The sequence below is a fragment of the Mastacembelus armatus genome, unplaced genomic scaffold (assembly GCF_900324485.2).
Source record: "Mastacembelus armatus unplaced genomic scaffold, fMasArm1.2, whole genome shotgun sequence".
NCBI classification, from domain to species: Eukaryota; Metazoa; Chordata; class Actinopteri; order Synbranchiformes; family Mastacembelidae; genus Mastacembelus; species Mastacembelus armatus.
Window position 1 is genome coordinate 1 of NW_022872848.1, and position 20617 is coordinate 20617.

Below are 20617 nucleotides of genomic sequence, written 5' to 3' on the forward strand. Positions count from 1 at the left end.
CTCTCCAAAATATTTAAAAGAAAAACTGAATTTGGCAGTAATGCCATTGAATCAAACATGAAACTGACCCATATGTCTTCTCTCCGTTTTCTCCCAGCTGTTGCCATTTCATTATAGTTTAAGTCATACAGAAACCCAGTGTAGGCTATGCAAGATGATGTTGTGTACTCATGCATACCACATCACTAGGTGGATCAGTTACTTTTCAAATGTGCGTGTGTATCTAAGAAGATTGATTCTGATTGGATCTTTTCTAAAAACATCCCTCACTCACATTTTGTCTCGTTTTTATTAGTTAACGAAAATGTCAATATATTTTAATTATAGTTTTCATCATCATCAGTTAAATTTCTTTAGTGAAAACTTGTCGACGAAAATATTTCGTCAACAAAATTAACACTGGTTCAGTGTATTGCTGACTGTAAAGTGCTTGTTCATAGAAACTACTACTATAATTTCAATCTTGTTATTTGTAGTGTTAATGTACTTGCCATGACCAGGAATCAAACCCAAGGTAACTGGCTAGAAAGGAGTCATGCTCACCACTACACCAGCATCACTGTTGGGCAAGCATGTTGTAACCAAGATTATGATTTATTTTATAAGGTGAAAGTGATGAAGTAAAATTCAGAACCCAGCAATGAAGGCATTTGAGAAGAGAGTTCAGATTTTAATCTGCCTTTCTGTTTGTCCAGAACCTGCTCATTCATTCATGGTTTAGTACAAAAAAGTGACATAATACAGTCAAGCCCGAAATCATTCATACACCTGGCAAATTCTGACTTTAAGTTACTTTTATTCAACTAGCAAGCTTTTTCTTGATTAGAAATGACACAGGCATCTCCCAGAAGAAAATAAGACGATATACAAGAGGCATCATTGTGGAAAAAATTATGACTCATTTTTTATTTACATTTCAACAAAAAGTGGCATGTGAATAAAAGTAACTTTAAGTCAGAATTTGCCAGGGGTATGAATAATTTAGGACTGTATATATGACTAATAGGTTTCTGTCTCTGACCACAAGGCATCGCACTTTAGATCAGAATATTGAGAGTTCAAATCCCTCTGTGGTTGGAGTTTGACTCCTGCTGGATGTGTTGTAGTTCGGTCTACTAATGACGTTCCTTAAGTTCCAAAGTCCCTGCTCTGCTTGTTTCCCCACTAGCCCTACACATGCTGATTACTTAGATCAGGTATGTTCAGCCAATCACAAGCTGGAACATACATTCTCAGAGTGGAAATGGTGGAAGACAAAACAAATTGGTACCTTGAAGAACACACCTGATCCAGGTAGTCAGCAGGGGTAAGGCAGGGATAGTTGGAGAACAATCAGGGCTTTGGCCCTCAGTGCCCACCTTTATATATACATATACATTACATTAAAATAAATGAAAAACACATTTGACCTCTAGCCCTTTTCACCACATATTACAATTCTACTCTACTTGAGTGTCTCTGGTTTCCCATCAGGGAAAAGTTGTAAATGAATTGCCTTTAATTGTTTCTGTATTTATGTCAGTGTATATTTATTCTTTAATATAAGTATGAGGCCATCCTGTTTTTTATTCATGTATTCATTGATTAAATAGAGTTTTGTTGGTATATGTAGATATTTCTTTACATCTTAAGTCATTTATGATCCTCCATATCCACTGTGCCCTCAGTTGCTCCTGGAAATAGGGGTAGAGCACAGAGACGATGGCATTCTACAATTACATTTCACACTTTAGACTTTTGTCAGATGCATTTCAGCTCAGTTCTAAAATTACAGACGTTTCAAAACAATGACCAGTATGGGGGCTGGAAACCATGACCTTGGTGTTATACAATCTATGTCGAGCAGTTAATATTACGATTAATGTCTTATGCAGGTCATACAATTGATCATAGTTACAGGGCAGAGCTCAGTTTAACCTGAATTATTTTCATACGGTGGTTCCATGGTGACAGATTATGAATCAGTGCAGTAACATTAGACTGGAATTAGACATTAGAGTTACTGTTGCAGTAAACCTGGAAATTCTTCTGGTAATTCTGCACAGATCAACTACTTTAAACATTTGGGGGCATGTGACGAGGTGACCGAGTGGTTAAGGTGATGGACTGCTAATCCATTGTGCTCTGCACACGTGGGTTCGAATCCCGTCCTCGTCGGGAATACTCTAATTGGGCGTTCAAAGATTATTGATTATAAATGTGTTGGTACAAATCATTATAAATATAAGAATATAATAAAAGAATATAATATACATGTTCTCCCCATGCTTGTGTGGGTTTACTCCAGGTACTTCAGTCCAAAGACATGCATGTTAGGTTGACTGGTGACCCTGAATTCTCTGTAGGAGTCAGGGTACATAACCTTTTCTAATAGCCTCTAGATCTAGTCCAAGTGTGAAGAAATCTGCTGAAAGAAAGATTTTCCATTGATGGAAAATGTCTATTCAATGCAGACAATACTGTTTCTTTACCTGTGGTGTTCAGTTGCAGAACTAATATTGATTTGACTTCAATCACTCAATTCAATTCAGTTCAATTCAATTCAGTTTTATTTGTATAGTGCCAAATCACAATACAATCATCTCAAGGCACTTTACAAAAAACAAAACAAAAAAAAACAACAGACACAAATACCTTTTGAGCAAGCACTTGGTGACAGTGCAGAGGAAAAACTCTCTTTAACGGAAGAAAAAACCTGCAGCAAAACCAGGCTCAGTTTGGGCGACCACTCTTATCATGGGCTAAAAAGAACACATGCTTCGAAAATGCTACCTCAGTAAACGAGGTCAGAGAAGAGGAGTAACACACTCACTGAAGGTGACTTTGGCTTCGTCCTCTACACATAGGTCTCAACAGCTGCTCTCTGTGCTCTTCAGAGAGTGTACCAGAAACTATGTGAGAGGATCCATGAGTTATCACTATCGATGGTTATTACTGGCCATTCCAGAAACTGGGTATTCACTAACCTGTCGTGTCTCACAGCAGGCTGACCAGTAGACTCTACTTGTAGTAGTTCACTACATTTCCCTCCTGGCCATTGATGGTGATGGGCTCCACTGGTGTCCTCCTCCTGAAGTCTATGATGAGCTCCTTCAACGTGTCCACGTTCAGGAACAGGTGGATAGGCTGAGACCACTCCACAAAGTCTCTGATCAGTGTCCTGCAAACCAACTCCTTCCAGGAGTAACTCAGCACATCAAATGGAGCTACAAAGAGGTCACAGCTATAGTTGGTAAGTTTGTCAGGCTGCATGTTTTTTGAGACTAAGATGCATAAAATTTGTTTCTGCCCAGTTTTGAATCAGGGACTTTTTGTGTGTCAAACAAACATGATGACCACTACACTACAGAAACTGACACACTCTTGAAGCTGAGAACATGGCACTGGGAAATGCAGCATTGTACAATAATCCCATAGGGCACGTCCTTTGGAGAAACTAAATTCAGATGATCCAACTGTGTGTCATCTTTAGGAAATCATAAAGGAGACCTGAGAGGTTTCTTCAAAACATACAGTTGTGTTCCTGTAGTGTAGATGTTAACATGTTTGCCTTACACACAGACGACCCCTGCACCAGCCTTGAAAGTTGGAAAAGAAAAGTACTACAAGATGTTCCTCCCTGGATCTGGATCAAACATCTCCATGTCACTGCCAATAACATGTGCAGTCCATACTCTTCAGTCCTTATCCTTCACTATTTACTTTCCAGCCATAGAAATATTTCACCTTTTTTTTCTATTTTCTTTTCCAGCAGGGCTCATTAGCCTTTTTCCGGCTAAGGTGCAATAGAGAAAATGCCTACAGACCCTGGTATTCCCAGGCAGTCTACCATTAAAATACTGATCTGAGTTCAAATCTCAGTGGGACCTGTTAAAGAGCAATAATAAATAAAACATTACTGTTGGTTCTAATCAAACATCTACACAGAGACTTTCTTTTCTTTGTTCTAGGTTGAGCTCGTGACTGTTAGGAGATACAAACTTGTTGCTTATCTCCGGCTGCAGCCCCGAACTCGCCCAGAACACTTTAATTTATATGTGATGTGGTTACATGGGTTCCAGGCACCGTCTCACTTTACACAATAGGGGAGAGTTGAAACATAGGTTAACTTCAAAGTTCATACAGAGTTCACATCCATACATTTACATGTCTTGGTGATTTGCACAGAAAACCTGGGTTTCCTCAACTATGACATGCCTGGTTACACCCTTTACATAAATCTGTCTGCAAAATGACAATTATTCATAACACAGTTAGCAATTTACAATGCCCTTATTCTAACATTTCCCTCCTGTTTGTCATTTTCACCATAGTATCAGAGTTTTCCATCTTCCTTGTAGGATTTTCTGGAAACTCGTCATTATGACTAAACAAGATTTGGAGAAGCAAGGCTCTGTGAGGGGTTGGGCGAAAACCTTCTGTAAAGGAAAAATTCCCAACCGGCCCCCAGGCTCCTGGGCGACCACCTCTGGTCCTCTGTCAGAGCACAAACAGTTACACATAATCAGTATTTACACAACCTCTGTGCTTGCATAACAGACAATACTTAGTGTCCCTAGACACAGAATCAGCCGATGGAGAGCCATAGCTGGGAGTAAGAATCAGATGGTCTCTTCAGCAGCCAAGGGTTTTGATACCGGCTGACTTCCACCTTACTCGGCTCCTAGTGGCTGTAGTATCTTGCAGTGGCTCTGGTGAATCCACGTAGGTCTCTCCTGAATCTTTACTGCAGTGGGAGTGGTCAGGATCACTGTATAGGCCCCCTCCCACTTGGGAGTGGACCAGGTCTTCCTCTTGATGACCTTTATCAGGACTTGGTCACCAGGTTTGACTCTCTGCACCTGTGGAGACAAAACATCTCTTGGCAGATTATTTGCACTCATGATTTCTCTAGTTTGCAACATCTTGCTCATCCATTCAGCTAGAGTAGTTTCTCCTTGAGGTTTTTCACACACATTTTCACAAATGGGAAGTGTAAAAGATTTTCCATAAAGGATTTCAAACGGGGTCAGGCCTCTGTCTGTTGGCGTGACCCTCATATACATTTTCACCAGGGGGAGACATTCCACCCATGTCTTTCCCGTTTGCTCCATAGTTTTCCTCAGTCTCATCTTTATAGTGCCATTAGTTCTTTCTACCAGGCCTGCACTTTGGGGATGGTATGAACAGTGGTTTTTCAATTCAAACCCCAGATGTTTAGACATCTGCGTAACTACTTCATTTACAAAATGTGGACCATTATCACTGTAGACTCGCTGTGGGATTCCATGATCTGGGATTATACTTTTACACAGCGCTTTGGCCACTGTTAGTGCATCAGCACTTTTGCTGGGCACAATCTCAACCCACTTAGAGTATGCATCTATCAAAACAAGACAATACTTGTATGTCTGACATTGTGACAACTCTATGAAATCCATGTGAATAACTTGGAATGGATAGTCCGGATTGGGGAATCTCCCTCTCTTTGGTCTGAGATTTCCCTGTGGGTTGTGCTTACAGCAAGTCAAACAGGATTTACAAAAATTTTTTGAGTAGTTATTAAAACCTGGTGCATGAAAATACTTTTCCACTGCATATACCATCCCTCCTGTTGACACATGGCAAGGCCCATGTGTCAAAATAGCTGCCGTATGATAGAGACTTCTAGGCAAGCAAAGTTTGTCTTTAATCTTAAAAAGATCTTGCTCAATTATGGCTCCTCCTTTGAGCCAAAGTTGCTGTTCAGCCGGTGGAGCTCTTTTCTGCATGTCTGAAAGTACTTCATGATCTATAGGCTGTTTCACTTCTTCCATGAGGTAAAGGTTACATTTTCCAAACTGTCCCTGCGCCGCTGCTTTTACTATAGCATCCGCTCTATTGTTTCCTTTGGATATTGGATCGAATTTCCTCGTATGTGCGGCACATTTACAGACCGCAAGTTGTTTTGGTAACATGACAGCTTGTAATAACTCCTGCAAGAGTGGAGCATGTCTAACTGACTGTCCTCCAGCTGTCTTCATTCCTCTGCGAGCCCATTGTGCAGCAAAAAAATGAAGAGTTGAAAAAGCATACTGGCTGTCTGTATAAATTGTGACACTCTTCCCCTCTGCTAGCCTACATGCTTGCGTTAAGGCTATTATTTCTGCAGCCTGTGCTGAGAAATGTGAAGGAAGTTGCCCTGCTGCACAGACATCCTGTAGTGACACTACTGCGAACCCACACATATTTTCTCCTTTGTCATTTTTAAAACAAGAACCATCTACAAACCACACGTCCCCTTCAGCTAAGGCTACATCCTTCAAATCACTACGGGGTTTACACGTCTCCTCAGTGTTTGTAATACAACAGTGTGGTGTGCCATCCTCAGCTGTGGGCAATAGTGTAGATGGATTGAGTGTAGAGCATCTTTTTATAGTCAAATGTGGCTGGGACATTAGGAGCGCCATAACTGACAGATGTCTGGCTGGTGACAAAAATGACATTTTAGTTTCTGTCAGAAGTAAGTCAACTGAGTGTGGGACTAGCAGTGTAAGTGGATGGAAAAGTATTACTTCTGCCGAGGCTTGCACTGCCATTGCAGCGGCACACAAAGCTCTAACACAGGCAGGCAAAGCACAAGCCACAGGATCCAGCCTCTTAGAATAATAGGCTACTGGCTTCTGCTTTCCTCCTGACAACTGAGTTAGCACCGAAGTCATGAACTTCCCTTTACAATCTACAGTTTGAACAAAGGGTTTACTATAATCTGGAAGACTCAAGACAGGTGTGGTCACTAACTGCTCTTTTAACTCACAGAAAGCCTTCTCACCTTCTGGAGTCCACTTTATTTCCTGCTTCATGGCCATCGGTGTTTCATAAATCAAGTCTAACAGCGGTTGTGTTACTTGAGCATAATCTGGAATCCACTGTCGACAGTAGTTACACAGCCCTAAGAATTGCATCATCTGTTGCTTAGTGATAGGCTTACAAGCTTGTTGAATAGCTGCTTTCCTGGATTCAGTCAGGGCTCTGCCTTCTGGTGTTAATTTATGACCCAGGAATACAACTTCAGAAGTAGCCCACTGTAGCTTTTTTGGAGATGCTTTGTTACCTGTTCTTTCTAAATGTTTGAACAGTGCTATCGCCGTGTCCTTGTTGTGTTGCTGAGTGTCTGATGTAATTAAAATATCATCTACATAGGTCAAAATTTGGCTATGTGAGGGCACATGGAATGTAGATAAGCAATTTTCCAATTCTGATGCAAATATAGTGGGGCTATCAACATAACCCTGTGGCAACCTGGTGTAGGTGAGTTTCTTTCCCTCAAAGGTGAACCCAAACCATCCCTGTGAGTCCGGATGTACTGGGATAGAGAAAAAAGCATTACTGAGATCCACAACCGTGAACCACTTCATCTCAGGTTTTATATGGTTCAACAAAGTGTGAGGATCTGGGACACACGGGGCCCTACTTTCAAATGCTTTATTTACTTCCCTTAAGTCTTGGATCATCCACCAACTCCTCCCATCAGCTTTTTTCACTGGAAATATAGGGGTGTTACACTGAGCCTCTGGTGCCCTCACCAGGATCCCAGCATCAAGCATCTCTTGTACCACCGGCCTGATTCCCTGAAGGGGGTCTGGTTTAAGGGGATACTGCTTTATCCTAGGTCTATAATCGGATTTGGCCTTAATAATAACTTCTGGAGCTGTGGTCATTAGGCCTACATCAGTTTTGCTTCGAGACCAGAAACTGTCAGGCACCTCAGCCAAACACGGATCTAACTCCTCCAGAAGTAACACTCATTCTCGGTCATCCTCCCCCATGTGAGCACGGGGAGTGGCCGTCACAACCCAATTTAAGTTTTTGTAAAAACAGCTTCCCATACTATTACTAAACCAGCCTCCTTCTTCTTCATGCCAATCACAAATACTCTCAGCTTTATTCAAAAACTGCTTTAACTCCTCCCAGTGCATGTCATTCGTCTTAGACACTGACAAGTGAGGATTAGGTGACCATCCCATCAAGAGACGCTTAGCTTCTGGAGGAAGACTAACAGAGCAGACTGCCTTTCCTTTCCTATCAGTATAAAGGGTCTTAAATGTTATTCTCTGTGGCCCTAACTTCTCAAACTTCTGTACATAGTCAAAATCTGGACCTGGGGTGTGTTTATAATGGAGGGTGACATGCATCTGCTCTGGGGAGAGGCTTTCTGAGTGTGGTGGTTGAGGATCAGGCAGCAGGCGCAGGAGCTGCTCTCCTGTGCGTCCAGGGTCAGGCATGGGCAGATCTACGGACCACCAGTAATGTGGTGCCCCTTGTTTCAGCACTACATAAGAGGGGATCTCCTCCCCCGGGCCTATGGCTGCCATCCCGTTAGTAGTAGGCACTAGGGATATTTTTAACTTACTCAACAGATCTCTGCCCAATAAATTCACAGGACAGTTAGGACACAAAACTGCCATTACCTTTTCCTGAAAGCCAGATGCCTCATCCTCAATCACAAAACTTTGGGAGAAACTGCAAGGGGTGACCTGTCCATTTGCTGATTTTACAAAAATATTTTTATCACCTCTTGTCACGCCAGGAACTTTATCCCTCAAGACTGTTCTGTCTGCTCCTGTGTCACACAAAAACTTTATTTTCACTCCATTAATTTTTAGCATTCTAATGGGCATTACCTTATTCCCTTCTGCACTATAATAAGTGTCTACAATTTCTTCAAGGTCCAGCATTTCATCTACAGTAGGGCCTAGTCATGCTTGGGGGTTAAAGGGTCCTGGTCTCCTATACTCTTCTGATCGTCTGCCTTCATCTCTCCCTGAGCTCTGGTTCTGCTCATCACAATCACGGGCAAAGTGTCCTGGTCTACCGCAATTATAGCATACATCATCCTTCCATTTCCTATTTCCAAAGCCTCTTCCTGAGCTCCCTCTACCTCTGCCTCTTCCTCTGAATCCTCTCCTGTTGTACTGTGAAGGACCTCCTCTCCCCCTGTCACCCATGACATCCAGTAGTGCAAACACTGCAGCTTTTGATTGTTGTTCTGATTTATGTTTCTGTAAGTCTTGGGCATGCTGCATAATTCATTATTTGAGTCACTCCATCTGTGGGTGTATTAATATTTAGCTTTCGGATGTGGTGAGTGATGGACGGAAGAAACCCACTCAGCAAGGCCTGTTTCAGTTGTTGCTGATAGGGGGAAGCGACAGTGTCAGAGGGATCCAAACCACTGTTTGCTTTAAACACTTCCTCTAGCCGTCCTCTATAGTCCTGCACATCCTCACCTTCTTTTTGTTTACATTGGGCAATAGCTTGGTAATCAGGAGGTTTAACAAATGCATTTTTTACTCTGTCTGTCAGTAATGCAACTTGGTTGTCTAAGACTGGGTCTCCGGGGGCCAAAACCTCCCCCCCTGTAGTCTGCCCTGTATATCCTCCCCTCACTCCTCCATATCTGTGTCCTAAAGCTTTCCTGCACACTGAGTCAATCTCCTGCCCGTCCAAATTGTAAGTTTGTCTAAGTTGTTGCAGATTTACAATCCATTGACGAACATTAGCGAAGGGGTCCCCTAGCCCTTTTACTGCATCCTCCAGCTCCTTACAAGACCACGGTCTCCTTACCAGGAGAAGGGGCCTGTTATCATTCCCTACTCCAAAATGAGGGTTAGGCACCTCTATGGCTGGAAAGATGCTGGCTGGGTCGGTCAATGGTGGCCAGGGCGGCGGATCAGGACGGGGCCCCATCCTTAACCCATCGCCCTGGAAGTCCCTAAACGGCCTTAATTTTGACATAGCCTCTGCCAGTCCCTGGACCTCATCATTTAAAGGACCATACAGACCATACAGATTTCCTGATCTAGTGTGGCTAGGACTGATTAGGGCAGGTCCAGCCGTAGGAGGCGGGATCGCAGCTGTCCTCGCTGCCCCCATCACAGGTGCGGCAGCCGCAGCAGCTGCTTCTTCTTGTTGAATTAATGCTTGTGGACGCCCTACAAAATCAGCTGGGTCCTCTTGGAGGGCTGCTATGAGGGACTTTTTATCTCTTCTCTTCTGCCTTCTCTTCTCAGCTTGCTCTTGCCATTTTACTGCCTCAATGAGCTGCAGTTTAAATTTATCAATTTTCCTAGGTTCTACTATGGCCATTTCTGCTTTTAACTGAGTTACCAATTTATCGCATGCGCAGGTTTCCAATTTTCCAGGAAACTCATACTTTTTCTTCCATTCTCCTAAATATCTCGCTGATCCAGGAGAATAAGTGTTCATAAATTTAGGATCCCCCATTAATTGGGGTTTACTGTTCCCCTTTCCCATAGTTGCAACTTTGGCACAAGCAAACGATCAGTCACAACAGCGCGGGGATCGTCCACTGTATCAGGCTTCTACAGGCACTAATTACCTGCGGATACAGCCGTCCAACACACTCAACTTCTCAATTTTTACTTGTGCCCAACAAATAACACAGTTTAATAGGTAGTGACACTGCTCTATTCAGCCGACAATAGTCTGTCAACTACCATCAATCACACGTTCTCATTCACTCACACGCTCTCATTCACTCACACGTGTTTCAGTATCCCTGATACTTTCTTTTCGTCCCTGACGAATAGCGCTTTTACTTATCAAGTGTCCCTGACACTACTATGTCCCTGACATAGGTTTCGTCCCTGACGAACTTACAGCTGCTTTCTAGTGTCCCTGACACTGCTATGTCCCTGACATAGGTTTCGTCCCTGACGAACTCTGCAGCTGCTTTCTAGTGTCCCTGACACTGCTATGTCCCTGACATAGGTTTCGTCCCTGACGAACTTACAGCTGCTCTCTAGTGTCCCTGACACTGCTATGTCCCAGACTTAGAAGTCAACGCAGCTCACCTATTTCTGCAGATAGGTCTCTTGTCCGGCTTCCGTCAAGCAGCAGAAGTGAAGAGGATCTTTTCAGGCGAGTAGACACCGACCTCCCGTCGAATTCACGAGGGTGGATTTTCCTCGATCCCCTATGGGACCGACTGTGCACAGTTTTCCAGCGTCCTCGTCTTCCTCTTCACCGTTGGTGCTGTATTGGAAACCGGGCGGAAACACCAATAAATGTTGGTTCTAATCAAACATCTACACAGAGACTTTCTTTTCTTTGTTCTAGGTTGAGCTCGTGACTTTTAGGAGACACACACTCGGTGATGTCCCCGGCTGCGCAGCCCCGAGCTCGCCCAGAACACTTTAATTTATATGTGATGTGGTTACATGACTTCCAGGCATCATCTCACTTTACACAATAGGGGAGAGTTTTAACATAGGTTAACTTCAGAGTTCATACAAAGTTCACATCCATACATTTACATGTCTTGGTGATTTGCACAGAAAACCTGGGTTTCCTCAACTATGACATGCCTGGTTACACCCTTTACATAAATCTGTCTGCAAAATGACAATTCTCATAACACAGTTAGCAATTTACAATGCCCTTATTCTAACACAGCAGATACACAGAACACAAAACCTAAACAATATTCCTTCAAACCGGAGTTGAACCAGCAACCTAAGGATAACTGCAACTTCAACCTACAGTCCTCCGCTCTGCCAACTCAGCTATTGAAGGAAGCACACAGTGGTTTGGTGTTGAACTTTTCCACAGATGCATAAACTGACACTTAACTACACATTTGATACCAAAGCTCTTTTCTTAACTGCAGGATAACTGTCACTTCAACCTACAGTCCTCCACTCTACCAACTGAGCACCTTGGACAGCATCAACAATGCTGCAATTTCATTGGCTATGACTCCTGTATACAACTGGCCCCTGTGTGGAAGGCAGCTATGCTCACCACTACACCACCATCACTGTGTCCAAAGTTTTTACTACTCTTCTGAGGTATTTTCCATCCACCTCATCTGTTCTGCTCCTTGGCTCCTGTACTTCTGCTTATGGAAAACATGTCAGTCAGGAAAGCAGGAGTGAAAGGATGACAGCACTTTTGCAGTTCACACTCACTCTGTCTATAACACATTCTGCTGTCTTTGTCTGGACTGAGTTCATACATGTACAAATATTAAACCAGATATCTGATAAGACAGAAGTCTTAATATTGGGCTTTAAAGACTTGTGGAGAACATGGGCATTGATCCCACTACCATAATCTGCTAAGCAAGTGCTCTACCACTTGAGCTAAACCCCCAACAGGTGTGACACCAGTAGCCAACTAATACTGCATGTGTTAACTGGAGTTATAGTTGACTGCTCATGGGTCATCTAAAGGAGAGATTCTGCTCTGGCAAGTGGTTAAAACTGTACAAGTCAGATATTACAAATGTTTTGACTTTACTTTTTATTAATTTTTCTTTACTGGTTTAGTTGCAGTCAGATAAGACAACATCCAGATTTGTCCACAGCAAAATCTTCCATTCCCTGTAATGTTGTCCATGTAAAAAGTCCACAGGGGATTGTTTTATTTAGACATTTTTCCTACATGTTCCTGACCATCTCATTAAGGATATTTGAACAAAGTACGGATATTGGTGACCCACCTCTTGTCCATCTCTTATGAAATGGAGATGGAAATGCTCACTGTGCCCTGGGCACTTAAGACTACCAGCTACAGTGAGGGGCTGTATGCTTCAGAGAAGGTGTTTCAGTGTCATTAAATAAACTAGATAGATGAGTGTCTGTATCATAAATAACTACAGAATTGTTTCCAATTTGAAATGTTGACTAAGTGGAATTTCCACACATAGAACATTAATCTTTAAAACCTCCTGCTCTGTTCTTTGTAGGACAGATAACAGACTGTGCATTTGAGCAGTCTAAGGATGGTGCTTGGTTCTTAGGCAACCTTGGGCTTATTGCCCCTCTCCTTCCATCCTGGCAGCTCAGAACATGCTCATAGCCAAGGGAAAGCTTATTGTTCACATCTTCGTTCTACTTAAGTAAAGGATCTTAGTACTTCTTTCTCCAGTGGTTACAGTGACTCACACCTTAACAGGTAATCAGAAACACCTGAGTCCAGGTCTGATTTATATCCAGTCTCTGCTGGTGTGTTTTAAGGTTATCGCAGTCATGATAATTAGCTTTTCTTCAACCACAGTAATGTGGGTCAGAGCTGCTAATGTTCATCTCTATGAGAAAAGATAGACCACGTCTTGGGTATGGCAGGCTTCTTTTGCAACAATGAAAATGGGCAAAAATGAAAAATGAATTTGAATGACTTGTGCCAGTTTTAACATATTTTAAAGATGATTATTAAGATTTTTACATGGAAGGGGTCCAACAAGTGGTTAGCACTGTCAGCACTCACAACAAGAAGGGTCTGGGTTCGCAACCTGTTAGGTGCCTTTTGCAACTGGGTCTTTCTGTGTGGAGTTTGTATGTTCTCCCTGTGCTTGCGTGGGTTTTCTCCAGGTTCTCCAGTTTCCTCCCACAGTCCAAAAACATGTATGTCAGGTTGATTTATAACTCAACTAAACTGCCCATAGGAGTGAGTGTGAGTGTGTGAGGTTGTGTTTCTTTGTGTGGCCCTGTGATGGACTGGTGACCTGTCCAGGGTCTTTCACCCAAAGAGAGCTGGGATAGGTTCCAGCAGATCCCTGTGACTCTGGTAAGAAATAAGCAGGTATAGATAATGGATGGATGGATGGATGGATTTCAACACTTTCAGCCACATCTGTCTGTCTAAGGGCTGACCTGTTAGCCAGTAAAATGACATACCTCTACTTTGTCCTGCTTAGTGATCTGAACTCATCCAGAGGCACATACTGGTTTTCCAGAGTGTCCATAGCACTCTGGCAGGCATGGTCTTTGATAGCATCTCAAAGATGTTCCCTAGCTGTTCTTGGTGGCTTTCCTTCAGCTCTTCTATCTGCCTAAACATTTAAAGCCCATTTTATTCAACAGATTTGGTTTTTAACCCTCTGACGCATAGTGGTCACTACAGTGGACAGCTATTTAAAAGTAATTTTCTTCTAAATGCAGTGGTTTCTAAGGTGGAGCTGCATATCAGCCTCTAGAGTGTTTATTTTAAAAATAAGCGTTCAGAGATACAAGGACTAATATGTCAGTTCTTGTTGCGGAAAATGCTATTATAATGGCATGATATTACCAATCCTGCATCCTTAAAGAACTATGGAGACACTGTGAGTGTCATTTGTTTTCTTATTCAGGCCTAAACAATAGACAATACAATGTTAAAATTCATGGACATATATATTGAAATGTTTCTTTGAATCATAAAAAGAAATAATTGTTCATGGATTTACCATAAAAACACAATTTAATTTATTTTTACATTAAGTTCATATCATATCTGTAACTTTCTGAAAAAATCTGATTTTTGAAAAAACTTTTAAATTTATTGTTTTCATGACCTAAGAAGAATAAAAACACTTAGGAAAAAAAGTCTTGACTCAGACTGTCATAATTCATGCATCAGAGGGCTAAACAACAGCTGACTTTGGTAGGTTGAAGCTGAAATCACCACTGATGGTGGATGCATAGTTGAAAAGTCCCCTATTATGCAAATTTGACTTTCTGGTCATTTTGGTACACTTACTGTATATGGCTGTCTGGTGTATGTAGAGATACACAAAGCAGGTAGAGGTGCCTCCTTTGTTTTTCCTTTTCTCTGTTTTGTTGAAGAGAAGTCGTGAAACAATAGGTTTTCCACTTCCTTTTCTTGTATACAAGAGGCAAGCCCCTCCTCTGGCTCTGCCCAAAAACAGCCCATGGAAAAGTTCAGCAAAACTCTGCTGTCCTCCATTATTGGACACTGGCTCTGGCACAGAGAGGATAGACACAGCAGGAGACAAGCTGAGCACAAAAGCTGCTCTGGTGTTGACTGTAACAACAGGAGTCTGTTCTCACTACCATCAGCACAAGACAACGAGGTACAGTGGATACTTTCATTTACTGTGGTGAGTTTCTATAGTTTAACTTTGTTTTATATATAACATGGACGTGTTGATGCTGGCCACTGATGTATTTCAAACAGGAAACATGTGATTAATAATTTGTTGAGAAGCACAGAGAAAACGAGGTCAGAGGAGTAACACACTCACTGAAGGTGGATTTGGCTTCGTCCTCTACACATAACTATCATCAGATGCTCTCTGTGCTCTTCAGAGACTGTAAAAACTACTATGTGTGAGAATCCATGGGTTATCACTATCGATGGTTATTACCAGCCATTCCAGAAGCTGGGTACTCTCTTCCCTGTCATTCCTCACTGCAGGCTGACCAGTTTACTCTGCTTGTAGTGGTCTACTACATCCCCCTCTGGCTCTGGATGGTGATGGGCTCCACAGGTGTCCTCCTCCTGAAGTCTATGATGAGCTCCTTCATCCATGTTCAGGAGCAGGTGGTTAGGCTGAGGCCACTCCACAAAGTCTCTGGCCAGTGTCATGCACTCCCACTCCTTTCAGGTCCACCGACATGAGCTTCTCTGAGGAGGCTGAGCAAGGCATAGATGGAAGCACAGCTCACACTGTGCAGTTTTTCAGACAGTAGCCACCAACCACGTTCGTGAGGACAGTAAGTGCAGATTGTATTGATGCAGGGTTCCAGCTTAGGCTTTAGTAATTCATCACATCAAATGAAGCTGCAAAGAGGTTGGTTGACAGCTACCTTTGGTAGGCTCAGGCTCAGAGTTTTCTCAGACTGACATGCAACAGTCAGTGCATAAACTATGTTTCTGCCTGGTTTTGAAACAGGGCCCTTTCACGTGTGAGGCGAACGTGATGATCACTACACTACAGAAACTGACACAAGAGGCTTATTAGCACTGCCTTTTTCAAGCTAAGGCGCAATAGAGAAAATGCCTACAGAACCTGGTATTAGTCTGGATTAGTCTGGAATCTCTTCAGTAGAGATCAGTTTCCAAGAGGTGGGACAATGGTTGCAGAATAAACCAATCAGAAACAAACAATATGACGTGTGCAGTAGCCTAGAGATGCTAGTGAATGACTGTTATTGTTTTTGTTGTAAAAACATGAGAATACACAGTGTTATCACCAGTTCTGTGCATATTTTTAAATGGAGTAAACAGCAATAGCCAGTTGTAGAAATCTTTGCTGAGTTAGGAATGTCATTGAGCAAAGTTACGAACAAGTCAGTGCATATGGGCAAGATTTGTTTAAATCTGGTTGGATGATGGATTGTAGAGCCCACCCCATTGCGGATAAGCAGCTGTGATTGGCCCGGCTCTTTTGAAGCTGGAGGAAAAGACTTCCTATGGCAGGGGTTCCAGAACCACATTCTTTTGCTAACTAAGGATTAGATCGGACTGGCCAGGCTAGCAATCACCAGTGCTGTTGTTTATATTTCAGCATGTGTATTTATTGTGGTTTTTTGTATTCAAAGTGTCATCTTTAAAATCATAAACAAGGCACATTGGTCTCACACGTGAAAAGGTCCCTGGTTCAAGTCCAGGTAGAAGCAGAGGTTCAACTCTTTTCTGACTAACAATTGTGGTCAAGCTCTTCTACATTATGAAATGGACCAGATCAGGCTGTACTTTCTCCTATTACGCCCCTGAAGTCACATCACCTCTTCTCAACATATGGAGCTCTCCTGTAGAATCACCACCACCCAACGTGGGGCTCAAACCTAACCCTAATCCTGAGATTAAGAATAGAGTTATTATTGAGGCACTGCTGGGTGCTTTAACAAACTAAACCACAGCACCACCTGTAGTTACTCTTAAAAAATATCTCCCCTTATTCCACATTGTCTGAATTTTTTCAGAGACACTGGAACATGCAAGAACCGGTCTCCTCTCTCCATTCTCCTGTTTCATAAAGGATTCATATTCGTCAGTTCCTGTTCAGTGAACTAAATTCTCCAGCAAAAGTCCATCTCTAAAAATTTGTTCCAAAATAAAAAAGCTATAAAATGATGTAGTGTCAGTGCCATTGATTGAAGAGTGACAAAGTACAACAACAGCTAATTTCTGGAAGTCTCATTGAGTTGAAATACTTCATAGACATAACAGCAGATGAATGTCCCTCTGTTCTGTGAGAGAACTTACCTATTAAATAGGCTGCATTGCTTATGTTAGTTAGTCCGCTTTAAGGTGCTGATTTTAACACATTACCAGTTACAGATCAAATATAAAACTTTTCCTTCTCAACCTGTGTTGTGAGCTCATTTCTCTTTTGCTGCCCCCTATGAGCATTTCAAATACTGATTATTACAAACTTAGACGAAAATAACACATCTACCCTTTTTATACAGTGATGATTGTAATGTATAAAGTATAATGCATACAGTACAGCAATATGTGGGATGACAATTTCAACTTCTCTATGTCCACTGGTAGGAGGTTTTTGCCCACTACTCGTCAGTGTACCCTGAATTTGTGGAAGCAGTCAGGCTCTACTGCACATTTGAGGAGGTATGGGCCCCCAGAGGCTGTATGAGTCTGAGAACCCTCAAACAACGCAGCTTGTATGCCCCAGTCAGAAACAAACCACCCCAGGTGGGACTCGAACCCACAGTCCCTGGCTTAGGAGGCCAGTGCCTTATCCATTAGGCCACTGGGGCTTCAGAAGCTCAGTGAACCAACAGTCTTGGTATCCATAAAATTCCATTAAAACGCAACACATGAAATGAGATGGAGCTCTAATAGACTGGAAATCCATCCAGGGTGTACCCCACCGCTCGCTCAGTGTCAGCTGGGACTGGATTCAGAACTCTGCTACCCTTGATAAGAATAAACACTATAGATGATGGATGTATTTTCTTTTTTTATTATCAGCTTAGTTACTGGGATTAAAAATATAAAATAAAATCAGAAAGCTGATTTCAAATGGATTTCACCCAACACTGCTAAAAAAAGTCAGAATTCAGAGTGTAAATAAAGTGTAAATCCATGTAAAGGACACAGGACACTCATTGAAGACAGTCATGTGCATATTTTGGACAGAGAAGACAGATGGTTTGAGAGAGGAATCAGAGAAGCCATACATCTTCAGGTAGAAAAACCCTCCCTGAACAGGGGTGGAGGGCTCAGACATAACTTATATTCAATATACCAGGCTGCCCTTTCATGTATTCCCAGGAAATTAAGTAACACTTCACATATCCTCCAGGGAGGACACACACACATACCCAGTTTATGGATCAAAGGGTTTCGAAGACTCAACCATTAGACCCTAATGAACTTCACCTGGGCTCACTTCTATTGTTTACCTAACGAGTCCAGTTCAGGGTGTATAGACCAAAGTTAGTAAATCCCAGGCAGGGTATAGACTATACAGATTGCCAGCCTATTAGAACTCGTACTGATGGTGTTGCTTTGTAATGGAACTATCTGGATACCAAGAAAATTGGTCACCAAGAAACTGAAATCCTGGTGGCCTAATGGATAACAATATATAAAACAATAGAAAGTCACTTTGAACAGACATGGTGAAAGTTTAGTCTCTGAAACTGGCTGGGTAAAGGCACAGACCTACTCCATCCATCCATTTTCTATACCCGCTTTTCCTGGCTCAGGGTGACAGGGATCTGCTGGAGCCTATCCCAGCTCTCTCTCGGGTGGAAGGCAGGGGTACACCCTGGACAGGTCACCAGTCCATCACAGGGCCACATAGAGACACACAAAGACAGACAACCTCACACACTCACACTCCTACAGGCAATTTTAGAGTCACCAATCAACCTAACATGCATGTTTCTGGACCGAAGTACCCAGAGTAAACCCACACAAGCACAGGGAGAACTCCACACAGAAAGGCCAGGATGCAAACCCACGACCTTCTTGCTGAGATGCAACAGTACTAACCACTCAGCCACCATGCTGCCCAGACCTACTCCTAAGAAGTTTTTTTTTAATTATTATTATTTGGGCAGTTTGTGCCTTTATGTCTTATAGGACAGAGAAAGAGACAGGAAATGTGGAAAGGAGAGCAAGGGAATATATGCTGTTCAAGATGACAAGTCCAGGAGTGGGACCAGCATCACCATGTTCGTGGTCAGGCTCACTAACCACTAAACCATGCACTGCCTTCTCTAAGCTGGTTTATTGAGTAAAATCAGGAAAACACACCTGGAAATAGTATGTAAAGTGTGCTCTGTTTTGTAGTTTAGATGTTTCCAGATTTGATCTAAAACCACAATGATTGGATCATACACAAATCCTCAAGATCAGTCCTCCTGTCTTTATTATGAAGCTGTTTCTGTCAGTTAATTGCTAGACAATGACCTGTTGATCACTGAGATAAAAGGATGAGCCTCCTTTGTTACTGTTTGCAGTGGGCCCAGTGCTCTGGGTCCTTGTTTACCTGAGCAATTGACATTTTAAAGAAAAACAGACTTGGACTCAATGTTTATTTATGTTTTTTTTTTTTTTTAAATCAATCCCTCCCCTGCTATTGTCCTAGACAGGTTCTTCCAAAATTAGGATGATATTTTTTACTGTTTCTCCTTACTGCTTATCCTGTTGATTATTTTACAATGTACACACATGATGTTATGATGATGCAATTGTTGTCCTGGTAACACATCTGCAATCTCAAACCAGCTCAGCAGCAGGTTTATTCTCAGGTTCAGTCACTGTAAACAGGATAATCGTCCGGGTCGGTTTTCCTTCCTTCCTGTTTCTTTGGTGTCCTGATTTTTTTTCTTTTTTTCTTCTTCTTCTTCTTCTTCTTCTCAGATATAACTGATGTTTCTGATGAACAGCATTTTGATTTCTCTGTATGTCCTGCAACTGTAACATCAACAAGGACGAGTTCTGTCATGTGACACTAAGCAGAACAAGAAACAGTTTCACAGTTATGTCTAACTGTATTGTCTTTCACTGATATTCACTTTTCACAGACTTCACTATGAGAACAAATAACTGGCAGTGGTGTGATTTGAACCCACACCTCAACTGAGACTGAAGCCTTAAAAAAGAAGTATAGTGTCCGGTGTGGCTGCCATCGACTCCTATGGGAGGAGGAGTTAGAGTCCCTGGTGGGATAGGGTCCACCTAAATTCTTAAGAAGGACCGTAAGGTTGGAGTCCATTCCTGTAGACGTACAGGACAAAGTCCCGAGGAAGGGTGCCTCTGGGAGTGTTGGTTCGCCCCTAGAGACAGACATGAATAGAGTAGTGGAGAAACTCCCACACACTGCAGAGGGAGGAGGTAAGTGGTTAAATAAATTTGAGCAGCTCACGCAGGGACAAAAGGTGGCCTTAGGCGACTGGAGAGCGCTGATGGAAAGGTAAGGAGGTAAGTGGTTAAATAAATTTGAGCAGCTCACGCAGGGACAAAAGGTGGCCTTAGGCGACTGGAGAGCGCTGATGGGAGAGATACTCTCGGTTTGGGACGTAAATCAAATTGAAGAAGGTGCTAGATGCACACAGCTGCCAGATCACACCCCATTCACTGAGCTTGCCACTCCAATTGGGAAAGCAATATGTGCAAAGTTCCCGGCCCCGGCTGGGGCCGCACACCTCTTCACATTTGCCCCTAAGGCCGGAGAGAGGCCAGCCTCTCGGTGTAAGGAGGAATGGACTAACTCCGCCAGAGTCCATCCCCACTCAGATAAGATGCAGGAGGAACTCTTCCGGAAGGCTGTGATGGGAGGGGCCCCCAGGTCCGTGAGGGACAGCATGGCTGGTAATCCTGATATACCAGGGAGTGACTCAGCTGTATGGGAGAGGCACTTCCTCCATCACCT

At 42.7% G+C, this 20617-nt stretch overlaps 5 non-coding genes across 5 annotated transcripts; 1 reads left to right on the forward strand and 4 right to left on the reverse strand.

Annotated features, from left to right (window-relative positions):
• Nucleotides 1–2075: 2075 nt before the first annotated feature.
• trnas-gcu (transfer RNA serine (anticodon GCU)) lies at nt 2076–2157 on the forward strand. Its single transcript has one exon. It is a non-coding gene; the product is annotated as a tRNA-Ser (tRNA).
• A 1123-nt stretch (nt 2158–3280) lies between these two features.
• Nucleotides 3281–3353, reverse strand: trnav-gac (transfer RNA valine (anticodon GAC)). Its single transcript has one exon. It is a non-coding gene; the product is annotated as a tRNA-Val (tRNA).
• Nucleotides 3354–11468: 8115 nt separating this feature from the next.
• Nucleotides 11469–11556, reverse strand: trnay-gua (transfer RNA tyrosine (anticodon GUA)). Its single transcript is given in 2 exon segments — nt 11469–11504; nt 11520–11556. It is a non-coding gene; the product is annotated as a tRNA-Tyr (tRNA).
• Nucleotides 11557–15634: 4078 nt separating this feature from the next.
• trnav-cac (transfer RNA valine (anticodon CAC)) lies at nt 15635–15707 on the reverse strand. Its single transcript has one exon. It is a non-coding gene; the product is annotated as a tRNA-Val (tRNA).
• Nucleotides 15708–17416: 1709 nt separating this feature from the next.
• Nucleotides 17417–17489, reverse strand: trnar-ccu (transfer RNA arginine (anticodon CCU)). The gene has a single exon. It is a non-coding gene; the product is annotated as a tRNA-Arg (tRNA).
• Between the last annotated feature and the right edge of the window lie 3128 nt (nt 17490–20617).